Genomic DNA, 17,907 nt, shown 5'->3' with positions numbered 1-17,907 from the left:
TAGTGCCCAGGAATATTGCACAATCACTGTGATTGTTTTAAATCAGTAATTATTGTTACCTTGCAGTTGAGCCTCCCCCTAATCCAAAGATGGTTATCTTAGATTTCCAGCATGACAACTCATGCTTTTCTAATTAGCTGACATGACAGCCCTGTGCTTACCTCAGTGCACTGTCTCTTGACTGCATTTGATGCAAAGACTCCTTCCACACCCCCTATACAGTAAGTTTAACTGTCTTCAGACAGAGTAGCCAGCACACCTCTAGTACTCACCAGTACAGCCTCGCTGATAAGCAAAGCACTGCCTATGTAGATGCAGCTTCCTTGCTGGAATTGTGATTAGGTCTGCAACAGAGGGTTTCTTCCTCCTCCCACAGCACCAGCCACAGTAAGGAAGCATTTGTAAAACTCCCTACTGTTGCAGGCAGTTCACCCTCAAAAGAACCATGTCTGGCTGAAGGCTTGCTAGGACTCTGCTAAATATTAGCTGGTTCTTCAAACTTGCTTGGAGTCTATTAAGGGGTTCAAGTTTAAAGTACAGACAGTTACCAATCTACACCAGGGCACAACTTCACTGCCATGAGGAAAACAAGCAGATTTCTAGAATGAAGACAGCTGAAAGATTTCCAGGGCTTAAGCTAAGGCCTTCTAGACCCCCACCAATCCTTCTAGGACAGATGCTAGCTGTCAAAGTTACATTACCCTACCCTGGGTAAGATGAGAGAGAAGCTTCAGTTAACAGGAATTCTTACGCCTCTGCTAAAGGCTTGCATCGCTGCCTCGGTAACCAAACACCTCATACAGAGCCACCGATTTCAGCAAGGCATCAATCTTCAAAAAATCTCCACAGTAATGAAGCTGCACCAAATCAAGATGACTTGCAGGTCACCTCAATGCCTCAATGAGACCCCAGTACCCTACAATAATGGAACCACTTTGCAGAATGGGAGTAACCCTTCAAGAGTAGGGTAGAAAATTAGATGAGCTTTAACATACTTTGTTTCTCTAATACAACCCCTCGCTGAAATTAGTTTGGTTTTAACTTTGCCTGAGACCAAGGACAAGTCTAGAATGAGCTTTCAAGGTCTCCTTTCTTTTTAACAGTTTGAGCACCGAGATGCAGATTAAAATCCTGTAATGTTAGGAGCTGCTCTGTGTGACCCCCTCTTGTAGGCATCTCAGTTCATGGTTCCAAGGTATCACACTACAAGCAATTTATTAGGGGCCTGCTGGACCACGGGGAGGGGCGGAGGGGGCAGGGGGGAACAACAACAAGAAGCTATCCTCATGACACTTTACCCTGTAAACAGTACCTAAGTTGTGGGTTTGTGTGTACAAAGATATCCTTTCTCTCCCTCATTCTAGAGATCTAACCTTACCTTTAGAGTCTACAGACTCCAGGTCTGACACCTGTGGGACCCTGGCCAACAAACCATACAGCACTGACTCCCTGTGACTTCCAGCTCTGCAAGGTCTCAGAGCCAAGGGTGCACAAGGTCCCCCGAGGGGCTGTGGTGATGCATCCCAGAAGAACGGAGGTGATGTCCAGCCCCCTTCCTACTGCAACTAGGAGTGCAGGACAAAACTTTCCAGAGTCACATCCTAATCCCTCCCCAGTCCAGCAGCAATATTGGATGATCTGGAAAAACATGGGAAGAAAAGGAAAAGTACAGACTTGCACCTGTAGCTTCATGTGGGTAAAATGCTTAGCAAGGTTTGGAAGTAGAACACTACTGAGAATTAGAGCAGGGTGGCCCATCGCTTGCCAGATTGCTAGCAGGACAAGTGGCTTCACAGCACACATCTGAATCTTGTCATCTGTTTGTATTGCAATAGATGAAGTCCCTTAGGCTAAGATCACTAATTTATCCCATCCTGAAGATAGAAAGCATCTCTTAAGTTACATCAGTTGAAGAAAAAGATAGGAGAATACCAAGAACCTCCTATTGTACAGGCAGGAATGGGGTAGAAATTCAGTGCCTTTCCCCAAAGCCACTGCAAAGCAAGTCTCCAGTGGTAGTGGGAACTGAGGGCGAGATAACACCTTGGGGAAAGAAAAAACCCATACCACCACATGCTGGTACAAGATCAGCATAATTTAAAGAGATCAGTGGGTTTGATATAAATTCCATACTCAAAAAATCTTCCAGGACCTTGTTATTCCTACTGATGTATAACTGGCTAGTGATACGGGAGAAGTAAGTAGGTTTTTGTGTACAAGCCCAAGCCAGAACTACCCTGGAAGGAAGTACTTGAGAGACAAGTGCTAGTAGAAAAATGACAGGTTGGAATGGAAAAACAATGCACAAGATCAGACCTTGGGTACAAGCCCTCAAGGGACACTGAGTGTCCAACTAAGCACCTTTCAGTAAGATTTCTTCCCTCTGCACCCCACATCATTTTCTCAAAACATACACATGTATTTTAGACAATCTTAACAAAATGCGAGTGATGTGGGAGTAAAGAAGGGAAAAAAACCACACTCCATGCAGTCTACACCTCAAATAAGTTCACTCACAGAAGAACCTCATGCAGGTAAGCAGACAGAATTGTAGAATCTTTTAGGTTGGAAAAGACCTTTAAGATCGTCGAGTCCAACCATCAACCATGCCCACTAAACCATGTCCTGAAGTGCCTTGTCTACGCACATTTTTAATACCTCCAAGGATGGTGACTCAACCACTTCCCTGGGCAGTCTGTTCCAATACCTGACAACCCTTTCAGTAAAGAAATTTTTCCTAATATCCAATCTAAACCTCCCCTGCCGCAACTTGGGGCCATTTCCTCTCGTCCTATCTCCAGCTACCTGACAGAAGAGACCAGTATCCACTTCACTACAATCTGCTTTCAGGTAGTTGTAGAGAACAATAAGGTCTCCTCTCAGCCTCCTTTTCTCCAGACTAAACAACCCCAGTTCCCTCAGCTGCTCCTTATAAGAGTTGTGCTCCAGGCCCCTCACCAACTTGGTTGCCCTTCTCTGGACACGCTCCAGCACCTGATAACAACTACTATAGTCACAGACAAAAGCACCTCCAATTCTAAGACAATGATTTACACGCATACTTGTGACAAGAAGTCTGGCCAAGATGCTGCCAGTATGAAAACCAGTCAGACACCCAAAACTGAACAAGACAGGAACTCGGGTAGGAGCCTATAACAGACTGGCTGTGGGATGCAATAGCAGCAGTTTGTAAGTCAACAGTTTTGGAAAAAGTTTATTTTCTTGGTCTCTCTTCAAGCTTCCCAGCTAATGTCCATCTCTTCCTCCTTGACTCTAAACACAAACTTGTCTGCATGACAAAATAGGGCCCTTTGCCTACCCCTGTTCTCCAGGGCTGCCAGCCCTCATGGAAACTGTTGGCCAAGGACAGGAGAACTCTCAGTAGCAGTTGGATTTCAACTGCTGACAGGGGCCAGCAGAAACCAGCACCTAGGACCAGTTCAGCTCCAGGGAGGAGAAGGAGGGTTAGCCTCTACGCTCAGGCATAAGCAGATTTTATTCAGCCTGGCATTTGCAACCACACATGAGCGGATGGCCAAAGAAATCCCTCACCACAGGCAGCAAGGGATTGCAGAAAGCCACCACTACGCCTAAGATTTATAAAACAGTGGGTGGAGGGAGCACAGGACAATGAGGAGCAGAAAGGGGTTTTTGTTTGACAATACCATGAATTTGGCTGAACTCTAGTGCAGTTAAAAGGCTGCTGGGCTAAGAAACCACCTGCAATGTAACAGGCAGAGAGACACACCCGCAATTCCTCCCTTCTGCTCAGTATCACTTTGAAACACAGGTCAGAATCTGACTCCATTTTGATCAGATCTTTGCCTCAGCAATCATCATTGGTTCAATTTGGGTTTCTGAAATATCTTGGAATCTAAAGCATCTACAAGCAAAGTACAGAGAGGGCCCCAGCTTAAACCTGAAACACAGAAACGCTGCACCAGGGACTGGCCTGGTTAGGCTGTTTATCCTATTATTTTGCTGGCAGGGGAAACAAATTAGAGATTTTTAAATCTGCCCACTCACTTCCAATAAACTAATGATGATGGCGCTTTTCTAACAATTAATTTTGCTGCTCCTACTTGGCATATTGTTTCTAGAAGCAGAATGGACATCTCCCTCCTTGCAGAGCCAAACGTGCAGAGATTTGATTAAGTGACAGAACAGGAAACCAGATGAACTCAAACACTAACCATGAATTGAGATCAAACCTCTTGGAGAGCACCTGGGCCCTCTCAGACCACAAAATCCATTTGTTGCCCTCCTAAAACTTGAACAGTTACAACTCCATCCAGTTCATTTGGGTTTGGGGGTTTTTTTTGTGCAAGAGTGCTAGTGCTGCCAAAGAGAGGAGAAAGTGATCTCTCATGTTTATGACAGAGCCAAACACTAGTGCAGCACAGAATGCCAAGGAACTTGCGTGTGTTTAGCTCTTCAGTATCCTGCTGCACAAAGCTCTTAACTAACTCACATCAGGCTTTCAGACGGCTTTGATGACTGATAACATGTTGGTCCAATAGACAAATATCCAAAACACTGAGGGAGGTCTAAAGAAACATGCAATGCAAACTTAGAAATTAATAGACAAAACCAGTCTATTTTACTCACTCAGCTGAGAGACCTTTATATACTTGCCAGCATTTTCTTTAATGCATTGGTGAGCACTGTTCGAAGGTGCACTGGCACTGTCAGCATCCAGGAGGAAGCTTCAATTACAACTGCCAGCCGAGGAGGCGTTAACAGCAGCAAGCCCGATTCAGAGGCACACCAACAAGATTTCCAGCCCTAGTCTAGGCAAGGCCCAAGATAATGAGAGACTCAGGGTGACACACAAGCCTGATCCAAAGTCATCTGAGGCCAGAATGGTCCCCATAATGGCAGTCCACAAGCTTCAAAGCCACATTACTCTCACAAAAATCTGCATGTATGTTGAAATGGGGAGGTACACGCAGGGGAGGTCATTACTTTATCCATTTGAACATTTTATGTCCAGCCTCTTTCACACTTCTTGTTGAAGGCAAGATCTAGCTCCTCATGTTCTAAATCACTACAGAAGTGGCCAGACTTGCTGTCAGCTCTCATCCTCTAACAAGCAACAGCGCCAACCAAATTGCCTGATGGATAGGGAAGGATTCACTAACATATGGGAGAAACACATAAATCATTTCAGTTTGAGTTTTTCTGTTTAAATATCTGGTTTTTCATAATACTTAAGTTGTAGCTCAGATTTAAGATTCCTACAGAACTTCGAAGATGACTGGACAACTAGCTCATTTGATCATAGGCGCTCTCTGCAATTGTCCCTCTAGGGAACGTCACACAAACTAGAGAAACTTTTCCATCCCCCAAGCATGCTGCTGCCTCACTTTTAGCACTGTGTATTATCAGCCAAGTGAAGCAAGGCCAAAGTGTTTAACTTCATGGTATTTTTCTTCTTGAAACAAACTTTTGAAGCTGTCTGATCATTTCCAAGGACTTCACAAAAATGTTGCAGGCATCAGTGTGAAAAAAAAATCCATTTATGCTGGCAGCAATTTTTTAAAAAACGAAACAAGTGTGACTAAAATACAGAGAGGATCACCTATGGTAGTCATTACTCTGTCCCTCTTGTAACTTCCAGGCTTCAGTCCCACTGGCAGGGTTCAACAGAGAAAACAAGCAAAAGCTGGACTTTGCCAAGCCCAGGACTGCAGCACAAAGGCTTGTTCCACACAGCAAGCTACGCTGCCATGATAAGGAAGACCCTGAGTATGACAGTACTGCAGTTCCATCCCGCACTTGGTGTAGTTCTTTGCTCTAGCAAAAGCTCACCACTACTGGAAGCTCTCAAACATATCCAGCTGCAGCCCCCTTCTCCAGTTGCAAACCTCTTTTAAAGCCCGTTCAGAATCCCACACAGAAGCAAACACTTGCACTTCTAATGCCTTTGGAAGATCTAATTTGAGAACTACCGATCTAAATGGTGGACTTCAGGTGTCATCAGGTATCAAGCAGCAATACTTCCGTTTGTCTTCAACAGCACCTAGGTGGCATCAAGAGGAGCATGCAACGGAGATGCAACTGCTCAAAAAGATGCAGAGAAACGGTCTGCAGTACTCAGCGTCAAAATGGACTCCAAAGTATGGCCTGAGATGCTGGCACAAGCACTGGGGTGGAAAGCATATCTCTTCCCTACCAACACCGGCTTGGCACACACTTCTTTGCTTAACCCTCGCCTCCTTTACTAAACACTGACTTATGAACTAAGTCTGCAAGGGACAGAGAGATCTCCTGATGAGAACAACCCTCACACCTGGGAAGTCTCTGCTCTACTCCACCACAGGCTTCCCATACAATCTCGAGCTTGTCAGCCTGCCTCAGTTTCCCACCTCTTTCTCAAGAAGCTGTGCAGGGGGGTGGGGAAAGAAGCAGCTTTTACCTTCCTCACAGATACCTGAGGATACTTACCTTTAAAATACCTTAAGCATAGCCCACACAGGCCTGCATAAACATACTGACAAATAACTGCATTTTATTTACTTAGATCCCGCATCTCTCCGAAGCATTTTTGCAGCATTTGTCTAATGACGATCCACCCCTTTGTATAGGCACAAGCTTCCAGCCCTCACCCAACCTGCGTTAAAAATTTTGCTAGAAATAAACGAAGTAAAGCACGGCACGTGCACAAAAGGGCCAAATGCAAGAGCTGAACCCACCCAAACCACAAGATGGTTTTAAAAATACAGCAGCCTCGAGACGTTATTATCATAATCCTGCACCGCTGAGCGAACGCGACGCGGCCGCACTTCTCCTCCCGTCGCCGACCAAGCGTCCGTACGAGCGGGGACCCTCCGAGGGGCCTCTGCCCTGCGACCGCCCGAGCACCGCCGCCTCCCCCCGCCACAGGGCCGGCTGGCCCCCCGCTGCCTCCGCACGGCCGCTGCTCGGCGGCCCCGCTCCCGCCGGGCGGCACGGCCCCAAGCCCTGCCCGCAGAGGAGCCCGCGCCGCCGCCCCCGAGGGGGAGCCGTGGCCGGCCGCCCCCCGCGGCTCGCTGACCCCCCGCAGCCCCGGCGGGCTGCCCGCGCCCAGCGGCCCCCAGGGGCGGGGAGGCCGAGGGGCGCCTCCGCGCCAGCCGTTAGGCCCCGGCAGCCCCCGGCTCCTGCTGCGGCCGTTACGCCGCCGGACCGTCCCTCCCCTCCCCTCCCCGCCGACAAACCACACCGCCGGGCGACGCGGAGCTGCGCTCCCGCCCGGTGCGGCGGGCGGGCCGGCCCCGGCGGCGCCCACCCCACCCCACCCCACCCCACCCCGCCCCGCCCCCCTCCCCTCACGGCCGCGCTCCCCGCCGTCACCCAGCGGCGGCACCACACAAAGCCCCCGGCCGCGCTGCTCCCTCCCTCCCTCTCCCCCGCCCCGGTGCGGCGGCCCGGCCCTCCCCGCCCGGCGCGGTACCGGCGCAGGCGCTACCTGTCGGGCGCGGCGCGGGAGGCGGCGGCGGGGCGGGGGCCGGACGGCGGTCAGTGCCGGCGGCGGCGCCCGCTGCGCTGCATGGCTGCGCCCGCCCCGCTGCCACGGGAAGAATGGGAGCCAGCGCGCATGCGCCACCCGCACCCCCTCCACGCCGGCGCGTCACCGCCCCGCGCCTCTAGAAGGCTCCCGGGCCAGCAGCACGCATGCGCGCAAGGATGCGCATACACACTCCCCCGCCCAGCACGTACCATAGAGTGTGGGGCGAAGGCTAGAGAAAACGTGCCTCCCGCGGTTCTCTATGGTAGGTTGGGGGGGAAGCCCCCCCCCGGCACTGATGCGGTGAGGTCAGTGTACGCGGTGCGCGTGCGCGCGGGCGGCAGCGCCCCGCCGCGGCCGTTACGGGCGGGCTCGGTCGCCATGGCGACGCCGCCCGCGCGGCGGGAGCCGTTGGGGCTGACGGGGCCGCCGGGCGGTTTGCTGTGAGAAGGCAGGCAAACGTCTTTCTAGCCATAGCGGGGCACGGGGAGGCTCAGAACCGCGTCCCGACTGATCTGCCCCGGCAGAAGGCTTCAGGGAGTACACTGCTCCTGGCTGGTGGGCCCAACTTGTGAGAAGCTTCGATGTTTTGAGAGGAGTTCCTGATGTTGGGCAAGTAGAGCGTGGGGACTAAGTGCCGCCGTGTGGAAAGAAGCCTGAAGCGGCCTGCCAGTGCACAGCCCCTCCTTCTAATGATTCCCTATTGAAGGAAACCGAGTTTTGTGCAGTCTTAGTAGTTAAAAAGCTGCATTTAAAAGCAACTAATTCTTTCTCCTAAGCAGAATGAGTTGCAGCGCTCCTCCAATATGACTGAGGTGAAAACAGGAAACAAACTCCCTATGCATAGGATCTTTACCAAGACATGTTTGACCATCTTCTTCCCTAGGCTTAGGTCTGCTTCTCTCATGTTGGTTGTAGGGAACCTTCGTTTCACCTCAAGCGCTGCCAGCTGTCCTCATCCTCTGAGCTGCAGAAAGCAGCTGACCCCCATAAGGTGGTGTAACATTGTGATTTCCAACAAGTCTGTAGTCTCAGCCATCGAAACAGTTCATGTGGAAGAAATAGATCCTTTTCAGTCATAACTTCTTGAAATAATAACGCCCTTCTTCATGCCTTACGGTTTTGGCACAGGAATGGCTTTTGGCAAGACCCCTCCAAATAACACAGAATTTGCTAATTTGTTCTTTTCCACCATCAGGTTCCAGAGCAATTCATAACTGCTGCTATGCATGAAGGAATCAGCATAGGTCGAATGTAAAATGTGGAACAGGCTGCACAGATGTCAAGAGAAAGCTGGGGATATTAGTGCTTAACAGGATGCCAGCTCTGTGTAAACTGAAAGCAGGTAATTACAAACCAGCTTTAGAAATTACTGTGGTTCTCACCCCCCAGGCAGTAGCTAATCTCCTGAGAGCCCTAACTGGCTAAGTACTACCCACAGTAGAGACACAACAGCTCTGCTTTACCTACTGTGGTTTTCCTGTCCCCACATTACTATCCATATGCGCTTAGAGGGACAGCCCCTGTGCTGAATGCTCTCCCTCCCTAGTTGGGCAGTTCTGCAACCAGGACTCCAGTCACTTGCCCTTCTCTCGTTCTGCAGTCTCCTAACAGCAGCTGATGACAGGGTAGGATCATCAGTGCATTAATAAAGCCCCGATCATTCCACTTCAGCTGAATCTGTTAGAACTATAGGCAAAGTTTTCTCAGAGAGTCTAGACAGTTCCCTCTCTGCTACCTAAAATACCATCACATTCCATTTTGAGCAACGAGATAAAAATGAGCAAACAGTTCTAAGTTAGCCGAGTTATGATGAGCAATATTTCATTTAGCTTTAGTTAGAAATCAGTAATTGTGTATCACACATTTGCTGTGAACTCATTCTCTTCAGTGTTACAATAAAGAGGCATTTACCTTGGAAATCTCTCAATACTACCTTCTGATATAATTGGGTGTTTGCCCTTTTTTTCATAGATTCTTACTTCTGGTGATTTTAAGGTCACTGTTTGGCAGTCTAAAGCTTCATAAAGAAATGCTGACAGATGCAGGTGGCTTGGTTTTTAAATACTATTTTTTTCCCCCCTCCTTGAAAAAACTTGCACAGAAAACGTAATTTTTATTTCCTCTTTTGTTGCAAGACTTCAGGTAACAATGCACAAAACTTAGAAGCTTCCTCACTGTGAAATTAACAGACTGTGGCCACGGTCTTTGTGCACTTTCTTCATATTTTTATTGTAGAACAGGTAGAGTCTCTGCACAGAAATTAATTTCTCTGTCATTTAATCAGCTCTAATGTTTTGATTCTTTCTGTTATTACATGACCATTTCTTTGGCTCGCTGCAGAGACTTTTGGAACAGTTTATGTCTATATTTTTAAGATCATCAAATTGCTCCAGCAGCAGCAGCACTAATGATGCCTGGTTTCCTACAGATCTGTGTTCTTTGTCCCTCTAATCCGCCTTGCTCTCTCAGCAGCCCTACCTTCCTTTGTGTGTCCTGTGACACTCCCCTCTAAGGAGACACAGGCAGCAGCACGAGGTGCGGTTAGTCCAGGGCTGTGTACATGTGCAGATTGACCGGCAGGCTGCTGCCAAAGGAATCACACCGTGCCTGAGCTCCCTCCTGCCTTCCCCTGAGGCTGGCAATGATTATGTCTCTCCTCCAGTTCTCATAAAACTTGAGATTCTTTCCTCCTCCCTAAATGCTGAGAAGGAAAAAAGGAGGGGGGCTAGCCTGACAACTGAAGAGACGTAGACAGACAGACAGACTGATCACATAAGGCTCATTTTCATTAGGAACAGAAGTCTAAAATACATTGTAACCTGCAGGTTTTCTTCAAACTGTTTAAAAGTAGGTGGTGAAGGCACTGTTCCAATTCTTGCCCTTTAGGTTTCTTAAAATTAGTCACTACTGCCTATAGTATTGCACTATATCACACACTATATTGCACACTTCAGCCTGCTTTTTGTAATAGAACACTGTCCTTTCATGGAATTTTTTTTTATTATTAGCTTTCTTTTAGAGTCTCACAGCATCTCAGTATTCTTTAATTCTGCTCAGAGGAGGCTCTGGGTTATACTGTGCAGTCCATCAACTTTCACATGGATGTCAATCTGCATTAGTTCTAGCACCATCTACAACAGACTGGTGCCTCCGTTGCCTGTGACAGTTCTCAATGGAAACCCACCACAAAGGCACGTCCGGATACCCCAAGGGCAACCAGATCCAAGTTTCTGGATGGAATCAAATCTGCAGACACCTCAGCTTTCCAAAATCATTTTTAGGTAACAACTGTGCTATTTCTAACCAGTCCTTGGGGATTCATCCTGGGGTGCAGAAAGGACGCTCTAAATGAAGGGAACAGCAGTAATTACTGGAGGAGCTGCTACCGTCACACATGAGTGCATGACAAGGACTTCACTACCAGTGGTGTAACAGCAGGCATTTTGCGTTACCCTTACAAATAACGTACCTAAATAAAGGTACTTCTTACCATGCTCTCATTTCTGAAAGATCTGCATTTACTTACGTATCTTGCACGTGGATCGCCAGCACAGGCCAGACTAGTGCAGCAGAAAGGTAGGAACATCTGTCTCCTGAGAGGATACTGTTCCCAGTGAAGCAGTACATACCTCTTTAATCACTCCACCTGCAAAGTACACTGTTCCCTGCTTGTTGAGAAAGGTCTGGTTTGTCATGAGTAGGAGGTATGTGCCTATACACATGCAAAATAAAGCACAGTCCATTTGCAAGATGAAACAGGAGATCAGCTTACGGTCATCTGCAGTGAGGGCACAGAAAGCTGTAAGGAAAGGCAAAGTAAAGCCAAAAAGCTTTTTTAAAATAAAGGAATGTACAGATATTCTAGCTTTCATTTACCAACACTGCTCTTTCAAACAAAAACACACCAATAAAACAGAACTAGTGGGGAGCAGATGGATGGATTGGGAGGGAGAGAGGCTCTATTTCAGTAGAAACACTGACTATACCCAAGTGACCTGCTCCTCCCCTTTCCTTCAGGGCCCTTTTGCAAAATGTCTGCTCAGGAATCTGAGGGCCTAGTGCTCCAAGGAGAAATGTATTCATTTATGAATGACAGTATGATGATGTAGTTGCCCATGACAGCAGAGGTAGCAGTGTCAAAGCCTGGCTGTCCCCGGGTTGCTTACCTGGAGCTAAGCACACTGCCATGCAGACTTAGAAAGCCACATTTCCTTTATGTGCTGTCCCAAGTTGACTACTTGCATTACTAAGGGGGAGAACAACTTCACTTGACTCGATGTAGCACTGCATCTCTCCCTCTGCCATCTTCTGGCCCTGACATCTCCCGCACACGTCACCTGAACAGACTTGTGCAGTGCTAAGGAGAAGGCTGGATCGCTCCTGGCACAAAGATAACTAACATGGGCCAACATGAGGTGAAGCCCAAGTACCCAGCTGCTGAGTGCTGTTGATCCTGCTCTGGCACGGGCTCCCTTTGTGACTCACCTCCTCTACCCCTCACTTACCTTACCTGTGAAACAGGGAACGAACTCCTCCACACTGCGTGAGAGCCAACACTTGAAACAGGGAAAGCACTAGCTACTTCACATCAACATTAAATTTAATAATTCCTCGTTCTTTCCTTTGCACATGACAGTTGTCACAGCCCCAGATTCGAGCACTTTCAGCTCAGACAATATGCTCCTGCACTGCTATCTTTAATTGGCACTTTCCTGCCAAGCCTCAGCATTTTGCATCGGGCTTTTTCCACGTGAGAGCTGCCACAAACAAAGCAGCCCGCTGACCCACTTAACTCCCACGTGAAGGCACATGAAGCTTCGCTTCGGTCACCAAACAGAAAAGAAAATGCAAAAGCAGAAGGTTTTGACTAAAGGGAAGTGAGCAAATGGCTTCAAGGTTCATCATGTGCACATGGGCACGTCTGCCTGTGTTCACTCCTTGCCGAAATTTGGCCACCCAGGGAGAAACACCACATACAAAGCGGGCAGTCCTCATGCAGTGTGAATTGGGTTTGATTTGAGATTTCCTGTTGGCATGAAAGTCCTGTGAGCCATGCGACATCCCCATGGGCCTCTTGCTCTGACCTGGAGTGACTGCCTCCAGGGAGACAGGGGACAGACAGACAGTTCATTCTCCCTGGCCAAAACGTCAAGGAAGGTACCAATTAGTGTTAATTGTGGCATTGTGACTGGAGGCTGAGCAGAAACCCCTCAAAACTGAGCACAGGCTACTGGCAACAGCTTTCCACCCTTTCTGACCCAAGCTAGGTTTAATGCAGTAGCCTAGAAGATCTCTAGTCTTAATGAGGCATAGGCATGAGGTCTTGTATTTGCATCAGAGACCGTATTTTTCCTGGCTGCCCCCCAGGACTCTGAGAAGAGACTTTACAGGTCAAAATAACAGGAGTCCTATTTTTGCCTTGCACTTAAATTTACATTAAACATTTCAGTCCCATTTCCTCTTACCTCATAATTCCCCATTTACACTCTTTCAAATGGATTTACCTCTTCCTGTGCTTGTTCTCTATAGTCATCTGCTGTTATTTTATATAGTTATCTGGGTTATTTTATCTTTTTTTCCACCACCCAAACACTTACAACTATGCTCACATCTCTTTTTTTTTTTTTTTTTTTTTTAACTTGCACATCACACATCCACATACCTTAGCAGCATGGATTCTTTTAATCTTTGAAAAACATTTCCTTTTTATCCTCACCCAAATATTAAGCCAACTGGAAAGTGACACATCAAGGTTAGGAATGCAGTCTGCTCCTGACAAGGAAAAAATGCTGAGCTTTGCAAGAGAGGCTAAGTGGATTAAGATCCTTTTTAAAGATTAGGTCACCCTTCACCCTCAAATGCAGATTTCTACTGAAATTAATGGAAGCTCTTACAAAATGCAACGGGAGGGCTGACACTGAACAGCAACACAGCAAACATACCAGCAGCCCACTCAACACCGATTGTCCAAATCACCGACTCCAAACGGTTCTTAACAACTGACTGAATCTATACTACATATTAACACGACAGGATTTCATCTTGTAAAATTATGAGCCGATGGGGAAAAAAAGCTGAGCTAGCAGTTCTCAGGATAAAAACTTGGGCTGTGATTCATCTGATGTGGCTGCATTGACATTACACCAATGGACAGGTTTGCCTGAGGAGAATCCATACTGCCTCTGAAACTAGTGCTTTGCACTTGCATAGCTCCTGCCAGCCCAGTCACAAAGCTCTGGCAGCTCCAGCAGCTCCAAACCTGGATGGTTTGTTTTTCAGGATACAATTCAATAGAATACACTTTAAGCATTGTCCAGCTAAAAAACCGCAAACATCATGTCTTTGTGTGGGATAGCTGAGAGAAAAGCCTTATAGATTTATCTTACATTTCCTCTACCCATTGCTTCTGGGCAGATGGAGCCAGCCCTTCTAACAGGCAGACCTGCAGTGCAGCCCAGCACCTGAAAGTCCTACTGGATCCCTCCCAGCTCTCACATCAACATTAGTAAAAGTCCTGCAGGTGACAAAGCAGCTGTGCTGCTGGTGCGCAACTGGCACAGGCCCCTGCTCGCTCCCCACTGCACAACTGCCTTCTGTGGGGCATGGTGGCGAGAAACAGTAATTCTAAGTACACCCAGCAAGCAAGACGGAGAGGCGAGGTACTGCCTTCACTCTCAAAATGGTGCAACACTTTCAGCCTTGCAAAGCCACCCTGACCAAAGTAACTCTACTTCCCTGCTCATTTTAAAGAAACCAATACATGTGCAAGCTGGGGGGCTGTGCAAGCAGTTGCGGTAAACTGGCAGCAATGCCAACCTGCGGAGAGAGTAGCCTGATTTCCACATCTGTACCTGCTCACCAAGCCCTCTGTCTCAGTCAGCACTGGAAAAATGCACTGAAAAAAAACAGGACTTTCCAGAATCACTATGCTAAAAACCAGTTTTATTTGGTTTTCTCCTCCTTGTTCTTTAAAACAATAAGTTTCAAATCCAGGCCAGGCCCTAGACTCCCAAATGATGGGTCAAGTGCAGGGCTGAATATGCAGCCACAGAAAGGAGGCGACCCCAGTGCCCACAGCTCAATGCAGACACCCATCTTGCTGTCCCAAAGTCCTGCAGCATTCGTCCTCACAATCCTGCCTGCTCTCTTCAGCACCACGTTTGAAGACAATTATAAAGCAGCATTTTCTTCCCTGACCAGAGCTAAGACTTGTGTAGAAGCTTCTCTGTAGCTTACCCTTTCCCAGCACAGGAGAACCACATAGTTACTGGCCACAGACACTCAGGTGTGCAACCAGTCCAAGCCTCCCAGGACAGCCAGCATCTCTGTCCTTGCCATATGCTTAATTAATGCTGGGTGGGAGAAGTGATGAGAGGCCTCACTGCACCCTGCATGGGAGAAAATGTTTCACTTTAGCAATTCTCACTCATGCAGTTAACCATTTCCTCAGCTCGCTCTGACAGCTGCTGGCCTTGGGCAGGGAGGGATGTGCCTGGATTAGCGGTGCCAGGCAGCAGCCTGAGACACAGAACAGCCCTCCCCAATATCTCCTGCGTATCCCTGGCCAAGAACGTGCAGATTATTGCTGCCTGGAGTTGGACGTTTCAAGGCTTTGTGGGTTACATTGTAAACTCTGGAAAACAGGATGTGTTTGAACAGCATCTTGGACAATGAAGGGGTCTGGTCCAAGAGGAGGACTTGTGGGTATTCCTGGAAAACACCTGATAGCGATCACATCCACTGCACTCCTGTTATCCGCTTGTCCAGCTTTCACCTGCAACACCCTGCCCAGGACAGGGATGTGCACAGCACCTCACACAACACAGCCCTACCCTGGCCGGCTGCGTGGCACAAGCAAAGTGAGAACCAAACAGCCCAGCGCTCTGAAGGGAAAGTTGGGAGAGGAGGAATTTGCTAGAGCTACCCTCTGCCTTACTGGAGCTTTACTTGGAGACGAGAGGACATCACCCCTCAGAGCCACACACAAGTCCTCCCTTGCACCCTGAGCCATTTGCAGACAGGTTTTAGTCTTGTTCCTTGGGGCTGCAGCCATTTTAAAAGCCAGGTATGCAAGCAAACAGGCTTGTTACTGGCAAGAGCAAGTGTTGCTTGCCCAGCCTGCTCTCCTCCTCCACTCAGGGCCCACAAGCAAGCACTGACACTTGGACAATGGTTCGCAGCACACTCCTGACACACTGTGCAGCCTGGGCATCTAACAACACATCTAACAGACAAAACAAGTAAGAAAAACATCAAACTGCATCTTTAATTTAGAGCACACTAACACTGCCAAATTCACCAATGCCTTTTTCTCTAGAGGTGAGCTTTGGCTTCATCATTCCTTTCTCCCCTCTATCTTGCAGCCAATTCTGCCTTTCTCATCCCTGCCTCCCCCCATCCCATTCCTCTTTTACTTCCAGTGCTTCACGTGCTGGGAAATGCTGCGCACTCCTAAGCCCAGTTCCCCTTCCAGCAAGACAGAGAAATCAGAATAAAAGAGTGTAAATTAGCAGACTCTGCTAGCACTTAAGTGTTTCCGAATCTTGAAAACGGTACCACATACATAAGGTGTTCAGTAAACCAGGTCCACAAAGTCACTCATTAAAGGCAGAGAGCCTACCAGTTATGCCTTGAAACTGAAGTCCCAACACTTCTAGCATCCAGTAAAAATAACTCGCAGCCTGCCCTAAAATCAGTGGCCAGGAGGCTTGTGTTTGTCCAAGATGAATGAACAAATGACTGGAGAGCTGAGAAATAAAAATCAGTGCAAGGACTGAGGCATAACTCATGACACAGCACGTCTGTCCATTTGCTACGGAAACTATGTTTGGCAAGTATCAGGTGTCTGAATTTCTGCTTATGTACATCTCCCAGGACAGCAGTATATTAATAACACAGGCAGCCTAAAAACAGAAGCTATCACCAAGAAAAGCTACCCTTCTGCTGAGAGTCCCTTGCTGTAGCCTGGGTATTGTTGTTGTGCTTTACTCAAACAGCACAGAATTTTGTTTCCTTGCTTTTCAGATTTGCAATCTAAGCTGATCTCAATTGAAGGAAGACCAGTAAACAAAAGGAAGGGAAAGGAAAATTACAGCAGGAAGCGAACCTTATTGTAAGCACAGCTTTTTTGACCGTCTTCCCATCAAGGCTCACGCTGCCATGTGAATATGGAGAGCGAGCAGGGTGCTAGCTTAAAGGCACAAACCTTTTCAAGAGATCTGCAGAAGCCCAAGTCCCTGGGAACTCATGCAGCTCCACAGGATAGCCCAGGCATGGCAAGCAGCATGAACAGAAGCCACAGAGTCAAACACAGAAGAAAGCAGCAAGCAGACACAGACTTCCAGGCAGGGGCAGAACACGGGGCACAGAGAGAAGCACAGTAACAGAAGCAGAGTAGGAAGAAAGCAACACCAGGTTCAAAATGCAGGCCACGGGGTTGGAATGGGAAGCATAGGAAGAGAGCTGCTCAGGCTTCAGTGAACTGCACTGGAGAGGTTACGTTAGATAAACTAAGTTTTCTTAAGAGCAGCTTTAACTCAACAGCCTTGGAAGGAGTATTTGTGGCAGCACCAAGGAAATGGGCATATTTGATTAAGATCCATACCAGGTTTCTCCCATATTCTTAAATCATGTTAGAGATGCGTTAGTCACACCAGTGCAGCCAGTCACTCCAAACAACCTGGACTAGGCAGCCTTCTTTCTAAATCCGGGAGGTCATTTCCCAGGAAACGTTGTGCCGCGTTTGTCAGAGGGCAGCGTGTCCCCACACAGCTGAAGTGTGCTGCCCCCCGGTGTCAGACTGTGCAGCCACATTTCCAGTTCTTGACCCAACAGCCATCCTTATTTGCACAACACAAAGTTAGGAACATGGATTTTAAAAGAAAACTGTCTATTCTGGGCAGATGCATTTTGCTTCTCTTCTGCTGCTCTCTGCTGTATGAAGTCGAGGTAGAAAAGTTTTTTTCAGAGCTGCATGTCAGTCACTAACAGATAAGCAATTTCTGCCAACCACTCTGATCGCATTTACCTCAAACCTTAGCTGAGAATGTGTTTTCCACGGGTTTGAGGTGTAAACACTACCTGTTTCACATCAAATAATGCACAGAGAAGAAAGCCTGCAGATGCACACAGCAACACTGCTACTAAAAGTCAGGGACTGTCAGTGACCATTGGGCTGGTCAACAGATTTCTCTAGCATGCCTAAGACAAGCATTTGATATAGACCCACTCGTCCAAGTGGCTTCCCCAACAGTTTAGAGCGACAAAGGAGAATGATCTAATTTGAGTCACCAAGAGAATGTCATTACGATCACATGATTATTCAAGTGATCAGGCCAGATAGGACAGAATTAGCCAGGCCAATGGTTCAGATTTCTCTGCCAGGAGTCCGAGTCTTAAAATAGCCAAGGCACTATTGC

At 47.9% G+C, this 17,907-nt stretch overlaps 1 protein-coding gene across 19 annotated transcripts in view; it reads right to left on the bottom strand.

Moving 5' to 3' along the window:
* The window catches only part of CLASP1 (cytoplasmic linker associated protein 1), a 188,751-nt gene extending 181,179 nt beyond the window's left edge, over nucleotides 1–7,572 (bottom strand). For 15 of the 19 annotated variants that reach the window (XM_069780993.1, XM_069780994.1, XM_069780995.1 and 12 more), the window contains exon 1: nucleotides 7,448–7,572. The gene's annotated coding sequence lies outside the window, so the exon portion shown is untranslated. Of the gene's footprint in view, nucleotides 1–6,695; nucleotides 6,872–7,447 lie in introns of those variants that run through there. The other 4 variants (XM_069781005.1, XM_069781006.1, XM_069781007.1 and 1 more) reach the window with 2 other exon arrangements.
* Between the last annotated feature and the right edge of the window lie 10,335 nt (nucleotides 7,573–17,907).

Source organism: Haliaeetus albicilla, chromosome 4 (assembly GCF_947461875.1).
Source record: "Haliaeetus albicilla chromosome 4, bHalAlb1.1, whole genome shotgun sequence".
Lineage (NCBI taxonomy): Eukaryota > Metazoa > Chordata > Aves > Accipitriformes > Accipitridae > Haliaeetus > Haliaeetus albicilla.
Note: the sequence above shows the minus strand (reverse complement) of the source record. Positions and strands in the feature narration are given on the sequence as shown.